The sequence below is a fragment of the Rhea americana genome, unplaced genomic scaffold, assembly GCF_003343005.1.
Source record: "Rhea americana isolate MKP2758 unplaced genomic scaffold, rheAme1 scaffold_2, whole genome shotgun sequence".
In the NCBI taxonomy this organism is placed as follows: Eukaryota; Metazoa; Chordata; class Aves; order Rheiformes; family Rheidae; genus Rhea; species Rhea americana.
In genome coordinates, this window is record NW_028186149.1 from 16,989,679 (window position 1) to 17,002,931 (window position 13,253).

The 13,253-nt window shown below is 36.7% G+C and overlaps 1 protein-coding gene across 16 annotated transcripts in view; it reads right to left on the minus strand.

The window, feature by feature from the left end:
- The window catches only part of FRRS1 (ferric chelate reductase 1), a 166,383-nt gene that overhangs the window by 96,034 nt on the left and 57,096 nt on the right, over positions 1-13,253 (minus strand). The window lies entirely within an intron of this gene.

Here is a 13,253-nt window from a genome sequence, read left to right on the forward strand (position 1 = left end):
AGAGAGAGAGAGAGAGAGAGAGATGGCAAAATAGCTGGGGATGAGTACTGGCAGCTCCATGTCAGGGATCTGCAATATCCTTATTTCAGTAAGAAATGACCAAATAATCCTAACAAGCTTGCTGGATCCTTGACTAAACTATTTTTGTATTATCTTTCCATTTTCCAGAGTGTGCTATGAAATTTTTAAGGTTTTGCCGTGACTTTCACTATTTTGTCTTAGCCACTCCCCAGAAATTATTGTCCAAGGATTATAAAGCCAAAGAAATTTGCTTTTATAAGTCTGCAGCCATGGAGACTGCACTTGGACCTTGCTGCATTAGCAACTTAACATCTTCATGAAAACTCTGCCTCTATTCCAGATTGAAGTAATTTCAACTTTCAACATCCAGTCACTGACTTTGATTATCACTTAGCTGAAGTAAGAAGCCTTTTATTGTCAAATTTCTTTTACTTATGAACCGCCCCCCAAGGAACCACTTAACTTTCAACTATTTAATTAGTTAAATAAATCAAACTCCTTCTGTAAAATATGGCTTCTAAACATTAAATCTTTCTATCATTTTTTCCTATAACATTCAGCTCAGATTTTAACATTTTTTCAAACAGCCACCAAAATTGGACAAACTATTTCCAACAAGAGTTGCACTCATTCCAAAATACAGAGAAGTATAAGTCTGTTTAGACCTACTCAGGAATCCTACTGATTTTTGCTAAGATCACATTAGCCATTCTAGCTACAGGGTTGCTATCAAAGCTAGTATTCAGCTGATTGTCCAGCATGACTCTCAAGATCTCCTCAGCACCATGAATTTCCTTGGCAGTGGAAATCGTCTTACAGTGTTCTTGCATTTTTTGACTTTTTTCATAAGAGTATAACCCTGTATGTAGCAGTACTGAAATGAACGTTGTTTATCAACACCCAGTCAGCTAGTGATGCAGATCACCTTATGTCAGGTCATGCAGGGAAACTGTCTTTATTTCTTACCTCTCACAATCTGTGTTCTTGTGTTGACTATATGTAATTTTGGTTCTTAAAGAACATATCAATGAATATATTAACTCTATTACCTTCCAAACAGAAACATCAAATCAGAGAGACAGAATTTATTTTCCTTTTATTGGTGCACATTATATCACTTTAACGCATTATTAGGTCCTGTATCAGCCTAGCCAATACTTCGACTGGAACTGATGATGTTAGATTGACAAGCCAAAAATTATCTAGATCATCCTATCTATCTCTTTTAACACTAGTGCACATTTCTCTCCAGAATTTTAAACTATAGCATATGCTACAGATTAAATCACTATTGTTCAAGACTGCAATACTAAAGAATGGCTAAGAGAAAATGATTCCTCTCCATTCAAGAGAAAATGACAACTGGAAAGGATGGAAACCACATCCAGCACTTTAGGTTCTGTGAAAGAGGCTATTACTGTCTTTGAATACCACAGGAGTTCAGTTGGAAAGTAACAAGTCAGAAGTCATTAGAAAGTCTGTCAAACCCTAATATGTAGTACTAGATGTATGAGCTGCTTCCTGACTGTGGAGTACTAATCATTTTTCACTTACTGTAGAACTCTGAATACTTATTCTGAACCCTTATGGTGTCAGGTAAAAAAAAAAAGAAAAATTAATTTCACTTTTCACTCAAGTCTTTTACAAAATGCTGTAATTTATTTCCTGCTTCTATATCACAAGTTCCTCTTGCAAAGGGTTTTTCTAGGACAATGAAGATAGTTGTAAGTTGCTGGCATTTTTTATTCTTATTTAATGCAACCAAAGAAGAATTTGCACTGATGATTATTTTCCCTGTCAATATATTAATCCTAAAGCAAGACACAGTCTGACTGAGATACCTAACAAGAAGCTATTGCCAACTGAATCAGACATTTTTAGATTCAGTTGCATTCTCTCAGTTCCTATATTTAAAAACATGTGCCGTAGATTAACAAGCTACGGAGTACAAAAGATCTCTTCTTATAATTTGATTTAAGTTGCATAGTCTTCCTACTGCATAATGGCACTTAAAAATCTCAACCAGTGTTAATACTATAGTATTACATTAGCTCTAAGCAAAACTAGTTTTGAATTATAATAATCATAAACTAATACTGTCATTTATATTATTCCTTTTGTACTGTGAGACTTAAAGGAAACATTAGAATTCATTTTCTTAGAACTGAAGAATATTTATACAGCTGTTTGTTATTTTTGAATTGTACATAAAGCCACAGCAAAAATGTTCCCCCATATAGTCACTGTCACAGGAAAAACACAAAATACTACTTTGACAAAGAATCTTCTATATGTAGGACTACAAAGGAGAATCTTCAGCTATTCCAGTGCAATGCATTATTGTCAATGGATCTTGCAAATCAGAATTTGAAAGCAAAAAAACCCAAAAGCCTGATTAGATAAATCTAATTGTTTTTTAATTAAGCAGATTGGAGGCAGATGCCATCAGAGATTCTCTGCAAACTTCTAAAGTGATGAGATTAACCCAGGCAGACTACTAATACAGTCCACATATACAAGAGAATGCATGACATAGATCTCAAACTATTTATTTATCACCTCTCATACACATGGAAAGTGATGGTTGCTTTTTTAAGAATTGTTGTAAATCTTTTTATTACGCAAAAGATCTAATTATTTTGGATGATTAAATGATAAAATAATTGAATAACCAAAGCTGTGCAAACCAAAGAATTAAAATAATTCTTATCCCACTTTCATGTCTGAAGCTGAGGGTATCCAGGGATTAGAGTTACCAGTAGATAAACAGAAATACATGTTTAAAAAAACAACCAAACAGAAAGTGGATCTGAAAGTGCTGATTTGCATTGAAGGATTTGTGGCAGAAAAAGTCCCCATATATTCATCTCCCATACCAAAAGTTTTTGACACGCTATACTACTGATAGCTTTTACCTACAGGAATTAGGAAATCACAAGTGAATCACACTTAAAAAAAAGATTAACTAGAGAATTTAAAAAAACTTGCTAGAAGAGAAATGAGAAAAATTAAGAGCCAAGAAGTTTTGTTGAGTTGCATTTCTTTTTAAAAGCTCTGCATAACAAGAAAATCCCAGTAGCTTCATTCATACTGTTATTGTCTTATTATTCATTTTTTTTCAAAACTGGTGTTTAATTTCACCCACTCAAAGGAAGCTCTACAGCAGAGGTAGTACACAGCCACTATTGAGAACACAATCTATGGGAAAGATGCTTACAAAAGATTTTTAAATGTCCTACAAGTGCTTAAAGCTGCTCTGAGGACTTCATAATTACTTAGTTCAGGGATAATTAAACTAGGGGATTCAAGCTGTGGTCAGTTTTGACAGCAGCCTGTCCATGCAGACTGAGCACACTGAGAGCTGTTACCCTGGAGAATAGGACCTTCCTCACCAAATGCAGACAGAGGTGGACAGATTTACTCAGGGTTTATAGGATTAACAACAGATAGGAGAAAGACTCAGGATTAGGCTAATGTCTAGAAGCGGGAGGAGGAAGTGAAAGAGGCTGACACTCATAGAAGGTTTTTCAGAAACAGATGTGTCAGTTCAGAGAAAGTACCAACCAGCTGGAGCTGTCAGAATAATAAGGCAATTAAGACAAAAAGCTGCAGTCAACAGAATTAGGGTTTGGAAGAGAACCTGTTTTTAACCCCCTAGGCAGCAAACAGGCCCATTCCAGTGCAGGCATCGCCAATTCTAACTGCTGATTTGCATATGCCAGCACACAACTGGCAGTGTCAGCTCAGTCTGGGTCATCCCAGTTAGGKCAAGCATGGGACATTCACACAAGTTAGGGCACCCCATTCAGCTTTGAAAATCCCCCAGCATACACTTTCACTTGGTTTTCCAGATAGCTCCCCCCATCATTATCTGAATGCAGCTAAACTTCTACGAGTTTTGGCAAAAACGTGTAGAAATTGCTTCTCATTTGATCTATACTGCACTTAAGATTTCAAGCATGCATCTTAAAACGGTATTTTAACCTAGTTTCAGATAGTCAGTGATTAGCTCTCCTAGTAAAGGGAACTGGTTTCTGCAGCTCTCTGAATCTTGATGATTATGAAGACATTTGCTGCCTCTGTCAAAAGGTGTATATCCCTTGAGATATCCTTTAATTGCAGAAGCTGTTCCATTTGCATGGGGGGAATTCTTAAAAAAATGCTAATTCATTTTTATTCTCTTCAGTCTACTTTGCTACTATCAATATTCAGAACAGGGACCTGAAACCATGGCTTATCAATACTTTGAGATATTTAAAGAATTATACAATGTGTGTGGAACTGTGTGGAAAATGTAAGATGATCTGTATGATTAATAGGCATAAAGTTCTCTAGATGTGATCAACACATACCAAATGAAACTGCATCAACTATGAAATAAATTCCATATACTCTCACTGGAAAAAGAATCAGTCTACAGTAATATGACCTTGGTGGAGGACACTTCTTGGGACTAATAAGAGATAAGGTCCCTCAGGTGTGTTTAAGCCATCATTTCCTTCAGGTTGATCATTAGGTCCCCAAAAGCGTGTTCCTCTGCTAGCTGGAGGTCTAAATTGATGTTGTTAAAGTTGCTTGATATATCTAACTTCAGCTCTTCAATTTCTGAGCTACTGCATTAAACAACTCAACAATATATCAGTGTAACAGTTATTGTGATTTATCTTACAAATTCTAAGCAACATCAGTACAAGCTGCTGTCTCCTAAGAGAATCAAGCATTAAAATGAACCTACATGAATATATACTTCATATAATAGAAGAAAGTGTATTTATGTAAAGGACATTCTTAAATCTCAGCACAAAAGATACACATATAAATGCACTAGTAACTCTCTGCTGATGCTTGAAACGTAGACTATGAGAAAAGATACTAAGTTGATACTAACACTAACCAGCGGTGTTCCTTCAGTGAGGAGACAGATTTGTTTGTGTGTTGCTCATTCCTTATTTTTTCTCCAGAGGTTACAAGTCTGGGTACCATTGCTGCCAGTCCACTGGAAACTGAGAATATAAAACTTGCTATCTAAGCATTGAGCAGCCACTACATAATGACAACTTTTGATTACAACCTTGAGCTGCATTGGCCAAAACACCTAAGAGAATGACCCAGCTAAATTAAAGGATTATAGCAGTTACTTCTGGAGTGCTCCTGACTTTTCCCTTRAACACAAAAGCTAATTGTGTCCAATCCAGTCATGATCACAAGAAAGAAATGAGGATTAAGTTTCTAATGCAAACCCCAAGAACTGACTTCCTGAAATCTCCTAACCGCATTGACACTGACTATAATGTCTGACAATGTATCTGATCATCGTTATGGCAAGCTATTATAACATCCTGTGAAAGGAGAAAATACCTGCAAGCCCCGTTTCCAGATTCACACTATGCACCAAAACCCATCTTAAAAAGATATTTCACCTACAGGATATTTTCACRATTAAAAATGCTTTGCTAAAACCAAAAGACCATTAAAATGGTATCCAACTCCAGGCTTTGTGGGCTATCCGCCCTCTAGGTCCATTTAGTCAGTGAGAAATCTATACAAAGACCTTAAGGGATCTCCTATCCAACAAGAGCTCTCATTTCCTGCTTGCTAGGCTAAAAAGAAAATTTGCAAAGACACTCTTCAGAAATCACATCTAATTAGGCAGTGCCATGAGCTGCAGACTAGCCTCTCTTTCCTGACACCACTGAGTAAAGAATTTGTTCACAGCTGAGAAGATATGACAAGCAAAGAGCTCTAACATTCCCCAAAATRTCCTTTCATACAACCTGCAGCCAGATTACTCTTTGAATTATTCATGGATTACAATAATATATTAACCTTTGGTGTTTGAAAAACCTATTCAGCCTTCAAAAAACAAAGGCTTCCCACACTCTGTTAAATACAGTGTCCTTCTTTAAAGGTGAATTTACATAAAACAGCTAAGCTTACCTAACAGCTTACCAACAGTTTACCAACAGCTCATTTTCTCCCTATTCTTCTTCCCCTTCCTCTGTTCTTCCCCCTCCTTCGTATTTTCCAGTAGTCAGACAGTTCCACCCTCCACCCTCTTCCTTACCACACCTTGCTACTCATTAGACTTTTCTCAGCAACGATTTGACTCACTAGTTTAGCAATATCCACTTTTTTGCTTGATTATTTATCTGTCAGTTTAGGGAGTTGATTCAGTGAGCTGACAGCTAAATTACCTGTGGGAATGTATGTGCAGGACTGAGGGAGAGGGAGAAGCAGGGTGCAGCACACAGTCATTATATTCATTCAGATTTCCCCATGTAATTTCACTACCAAGCAAGCAACATAGTATCACTCACTTCAAAGGATCCACCTCAGATTCAAATGAAAACTAAGAGGAAAAGAATACCTTTCCAGTAAGAAAATACAGCTGTGAAACAGGTCTGAAATCCTGACAACCAAAATAAATCTTACAAAGAAATTAAAGGAACCCATATTAGACCAAGTATTCTTTGCTCCTATTTAATCATTACTTCTCTGAGTCAATAATTTAAGTTAATATATAGTGCTGGGGGAAACAGAAGAGAAGTGAATCTATTGAAAATTCTAAGATGATGACATAGTCTCACAAGTATCTGGATGACTTGAACTATTAGTGGTGCAGCATTCAGTATTCCTCCTGGTGAGCTTCAGCCATTCAGTCAGAATCTCTGTGTTATCCAAATGACCCATCCAACACTAGAAGCAAGCAGGGAATAGCTGAAGTTAACAGTGCAAACGACTGTCAAGTTGAGAGTTTTTATCAACCTATTTAACCACTACTTCCAACTAACAAACCCCTCAGGAAAAAATGTCTTCTTCACTGAACAAAATAGGCCTAAATTTGCAACAGGTGTTACATGCCATAAATAATCTTATCAGCTTTGCAGACAATAAAGTTTTGCATAATCACATCACGTATTTTTTCCATTACTACTTGGAAAGGCTTACGCAAAACAAATTGTATGTGGGATATTTTTTGCCCACCCACAGGGCAGGATACTGAGTATCTGAAAGCACAGGAAGGATTGCCAGAGTCTGAAGTCATCATATTTTCGTAGCAGTTTCAAGTTTCAGATAAATAGCTAAGCATACATGCTTACATATGTCAGTGTAAGGTCTCTCATAGTCCCTGGAATGCCTAGGKAAGGTAAGCCTAAGGCCTGCAAGACAGCTGAGTTCATCTAACAGCATACTACTGCCAAAAGAGTAAAATCTTCTCCTTCCTTCTCTTCTCTGCACATCTCCCAGGCAGAACCCTACTCCCTCCACCCTGATGCTCGTATTCCTCTTAGCCCTCAGTAACAAAGCAAAAGACATTCACAGAGTTGGGTTTGGGGGGATTTTTGGATTTCTTTCCTGACAGATTAGCAAATTAAATTAGTTCACAGAGTTGTTACAGGAAGGAAAGTAGCTAGAAAACGTAGCTGGAAGTGTGGGTGGAGAAAGCAGTAATTCCTCTTTGCTCTGCTATGAGCGCTTGGGTAAGGTGCATCACACCTTGCAGAGCACCTGAGCTCCTCTGGGGGCTTGGGACAGGCCCTGGCCGGTTGTGAATGCCCTGCCGATGCCTCCAGAGGGGGAATCAGCTGATGTCACCTGCACAGATTCCCTTTTTCAGCCTGCTAAGGAGAGATCAGTAATTAGGGGAACTTGCTGAACAGCTTCAACAAGGTGTGCCTTCCCTGCAGCACCACTGCAAATCTTGTCCCTTCTTCTGCATGCCCTAGCTGCAGAAGTAGAAAGGTCTTCTCCTAAGGAGCACCTGTTTCAGATCTGCCTTCCAACTCCAATTATCTATATGTTCAAGGCTACCAGTAGCAGCAGTCATGCTCAGATAAACTACACTTCATACTAAACACCCACAAAAGTAGTTCTCCAAGGCCTTAGTTGTTCTTTGCTATTCTGTCTGCAGGACCCAACCACCACCATTTCTTGTTATCCTTGTGATCTCTGAGAGCATCTAAAAGTAAGAATCAGATGAGTACATTTTCCAGTTTACACTATTACTGTGGGGAGCACAGTACCTGTGTAGGTTCTGTTTTATTCCCCAGCATTTGGCCCTGGTCATAGGGTGTTTAGTTTCAGTTAATGAAACATAATTAAACTGCACAACAACTAAAGCTTGCTTCTCAGAGCCCTGCTAAAAATTCCCCACACAGTTGGCTGGGTAGGATTTAAAACTCCACACTATTCTTAGAAATGTGTATCTGCAGCAGTTGGGAAATGCTCAGTTGCAATCAACACATTCCACAACATGTTTAAGGCTGTGATCCTGAGTATTGCAAACTGTGGTTTTACTTATTTCAGTTTACACTACACAGCAACAACCTTATCTCATCCACACACCCAAACATATTCTATTAAAAATCTCACAATTAATATCACCAGAGTAATTAATTTTATAACTCACCGAGTTACAGATTTCATTGAATTACTTAAATGAGTGACGGAATACAGTATGTTAAATTTTATTTAGAAAAATTCCCACATTCAGAGTTCTACAAAACACTTCCAAAACATGTAAGACCAAGAATTGACAAATGTCTGGCAACATACAGTAGGCTACAACTTTAACTGATTAAAAAATAATCAATAGACTTTGACATAGTCTACCACATAATTTTAGAAAACAGGGGTAAGATGATTCCTATTTAGCACAGTAGCTTATAGATTGACTGCAGTCATATATTGCACATTTACGCACATATATTGTGCATACAACCTGACAGTAGAGCCCGTGCTGCGTTAAAAAAAAAACATTCCAAGAATTTTTCTATAATAGTGAGAGATATCTGACAGAGGAATTTAGTATAAAATATGAAGATAATGTTTTAAAAACAGCTGAAGGCAATGGCCAACAGCTCTTTCTTCAGTTTGACTTTAAGATGTACCGTATTCACCGTTATGAATAGAAACAGGAAGGGAGTTGCACTAACAGGAATATAATATTTCAAAGCTTTTCCTCCCAGAGATTCAGTGCATATATATACACTCAAGCAAGAAAAGGAGGTAGAATTTGGCTTCGTAAAACCGTACAAAAGACGACACTCAGATTTTGTTTTTGCTTTAGTGAGAAAACCCAAGAAATTCATTGTGTTAAAAGACCTGCTTGATAGACAATAAAAATTTTCAAGTCTGTCTTCTCCAGAATTTGCCTTTAGGGCAAAATTTTAATCTCTCCCAAGAGCTAGTGGAGTATTTGTCATGAACTTCCTGTAAGATTCTAAAAAAATATTTAAAATCTTTTATAATTCATAATACTGTATAATTTAATGGAGGGACAAGTAGCACAATTTTTTTCAATGTATCATGTACCTTTAAGCATACAGGCTAATAAACTCCAGATTCTGAGTAAAACGTAAGAGAAAAAACTTCAATTTTTACCACATGAAAAGGGCCAGGCAATCTCGYATCCTAAAACAGCTGTTAGATTAAAGATTCAGTGACCAAAGAAATGAAGGCTAGAAAGCTTCAGAGGAAGGAGCAACAAAAAGAACATGAGCAAGGGGATGATTGACAAAGTCTCCTACAGAACATGCTACATACAAGTAGTCTGCCAGCCACAGTGACAGAGATGGGACACCTTCAATCTACCAGCCTGAAAATATTTTTGAATTGGTTAGAAAAATGTAACATGTGTAAAATTTACACATCAGTGGATGTAATATTTAAATCTGTATAGGTGTTCATTAAGATAACCTAATATATTTACTAGTTGCCAATAATTATTTACATTCCATAGATGGTTTTTAATTTCTTTTGTCTCTAGGTTTTCCTCACTCCTTTAAAGCTCTTTTTCTCTGCATATTTTAGATCTGACACAGATATTTTTCATGAAACACCTTCCAGTTTACCTCAGAATGTGACCTGACAGATACATAAAGTCATATTTAATGTGATGAGTGCTGCTTCTGATTATCATCCATTCCCTCAGCTTAAGGCTTTGCATTTACTGAGGGCTGAGTTTTCCACCACTAAGAGAAAAGTCTTGTCTGTCTTATGTTTAATTAGCCAACAAAAGTAGCACCAGGCTGAATCCCAGAAGAGTTCTTTAGGTGGACACATATCCTAGATGAAAGCTTTTTGCTGCTTATTGTGCAACTCTAAAGCACAGTTGATTGAACCAATTGAAAATACTTCGTAGACTAATGGTGAAAACGGCCTTCAGCTTTGAAGATATTAAATTAGCCTTTGAGTGAGACAACCGAACCTCATTTCTTTTGGGAATGCTGTGAAATAACATACAGTCAATGAGTAAATCTCTTCAAAAAGTCACTTTGGTGAGCAAGTACCCAAAGATTTTAGATATCTATTCAAATGCCTTTCATCTGGAATAAATGACATTTTTTAGATTTTCAAGTTTTAATTTCTTGTTTACTATTTTTCCTCTTTAAAATGCAAAATCTTGTTTCTGGCTATGGAAGAGAACACTTCTCAATAAGCTGAGGCATCCTGGATCCCAGGTTTAATTTACAGGAGGCTGTGGTAGACATTTATATTAAGGGACTTTCCATAAAGTTTATCTCCCCTCCATTTCTTTGCCATCAGAGATTCAAGGCCATATGCAGAGAAATACATAGTGGTAATATATTTTCTCATTGTAAGAATACAAAATCCACTTTAATACCAAGTGTAAGAAGCCCCTTTTCTGTTCCAAACATGGCTACAGAAGGCAGTTCATTAACAAGCAAAATAATCAAATTAATTATGATGTACAAAACAGTGAGCCACAAACTCCGTAACCACTCTTACAAGAAAACGTAGGCTATATTTTTAGATAGTAACAATCTGATCAACTCCATTCACTTCAAACTCACTTTTTCAAACACATTTTTTAAAGTGTGAGAGCTTTTGGCCTTTTACCTTTAACCAATAATTGTTCCGAGAAGCAGCTGTTTACTCCTATAACAAATTATAATTCCTTGTATATGCATTAGCTTAAATTACTGATTTGTTTTGAAGGAAATCAGTCTGACAAATAAGTGTAGAATTGAGGATGATTTTGGTTGCAGACTATGCCAGGGACAGCTGTTGCAGTTCTGACATGGCAGGGTATCTCCATACCAGTATTCGGACTATGCTCTAAAATGGACAACAGAATCTGCACTTTCAGCTGTGAACGTTCTTTGCTTTTTATTCAGGATGTTCCATTCTCACAAATTCCCACCCACCTCTTTGTACGACTTCATAACGCGATTCCTTCACCATTTGCTTTGGATTCTCGTTAGGCAACCTGACTCCTGCACTAGGAATCCAGCACAAAATGGCAGTGAACGAATGAAGAGGTGAAGCCAAAAGAATATGATCTGCACAACAGACCATGTGATACAACAAACATTTTCTGCATAACTCAGAGTATCAGTTCTACCAAAGAAAAATATACAACTGCCAATTACAGAACATATAATTAACACATATTTGTTCCAAAATACTTTTTGTTGCTTAATCTTGCAGAGGAGGTAAATAGTTTCCTCTGGATACATTTCTGGCAAGCAAGTTCTGAAAATCTTATTCCAAGAATCCTGCAGACTGCAAGCACAGCTGTTTGGATTTACTGATCTGACAACATATAACATGTTGGATACTGCACTCACACTAGTGAAGCAGGCTTAAGGGCAGACAAAATGACAGCTGGTCCATTTCTTCTCCTACATGCAAATCGCCTTTAGAACAGGATTAAGCTAACTGGAAAACAATCTACTGACTGAACAACAAATTCTACCTAACAAGAAGATAAATTATTTAAATAATTCAAAACATTTAAAGCATGCTTTAAATACTTCCATAATAATGGTCATTTAAAAAGGGATGCAACATTCTAGAGATCGTCTTCAGGTTATTTCAAAATCTGAGGTGTTTACATTAGGGAAAGATGTGTTAAATTCTCTTCTGGTCTGCAAATGGGTAATTGTCCATAAGCAATGCTTTTAAAAATGTTTAAATGATTTTGGAGTATAATATTGGGAAAATATTCATAGATCACAGCAATTCAAAGGAAGGCAAAATCAATCCCATTGATTCTAGTTTGAACTTGAAATACTGGTCTCACTCCTCCATCAGCTGAGGATAGAGGAATTATATCAGAGGACAGATTCTCACCCAAAACATACTACTTTATTTATGATGTTATTTGCTATTTTTAATAAGTAAATTACTAAATATGCTGAGATTCAGATAAGCCCTTAAATTTTAAGATGAATTCTACACAACACAATGATGAAACATACATATTTTCAAAATGTAATAAGTATCGTGTAAGTTAGTACARCTTTAAAGGAAATCTATGCTAACTTATGAAAGATCAAAGCAAAGGACAGTTTCTCTACTGATATCTGTAGAAAGTATGCACACATTTAATTCAGTAGGTTGTTTAAACTTGTTCTCAAAGACATAAACTGACCACATTTAAATTCCCATGTAATCTGGCTCTTGATATATTTTGGTCTCTTTGCCTTTGAACTCCACATTTGTCTTTCTTGTGGTAATGTTTTAATTTTGGGTGCTGACCAAATGAAGTATATATTAATATTTTTAAAAAAGAGAACAACTCTTAGCTAGAGAATTGACATAGGGTCTTTGCAAATTTGAACAAAACCTCAGGGTGGGTCTCAGCATAAACAAAACAAATGAATGCATCCTTAATCTCAGTATGGATGGGAACACTCTGCTTGGCTACATGAGCCAGTAATGACATAGTAGAAAGGTAGAAATTGAAATTAAATTATTATTCATATTAGATTCTGAGGATGTAACCTCACTATCAAGTGCTGAATTCTGTAGCATCTTAGAATTTGCTAGTAATCAGCCTGATTTGCCACCAAGATTCAGGTCACTCTATTGACCTGTAAAGTAAAACTCCTTGCCAAATCCTGCTAAGTTTAGTCATCTCAGAGAAAAAAAAAACATGCTGACCAACTCTCATGTTAGTGTCCTTACAGAGACTGAAGTTACATGATACTGAGGATACAAAGGGATTCTAGATTCACATTACACTTCAACACTGTTTGAATTCAGCTTTACTTGCTGGATTTCTTCCAAAATGGATTTTACTAGAGGCAGTTCCACTTGTTTTGCAAGCTTCCTAGATTGATTTTGGAAGGCTGACTCCCACTCATGTAACTAGAAAGGTCAAAATGCATGCCATCCCTTTAGCAGCATAATGCTGTTCTCAGCAAAAGTCTGCAGCAAAAAACCCTTCAAGTCAGCTCAACAGAAATCCAGCGTGAGAGTCA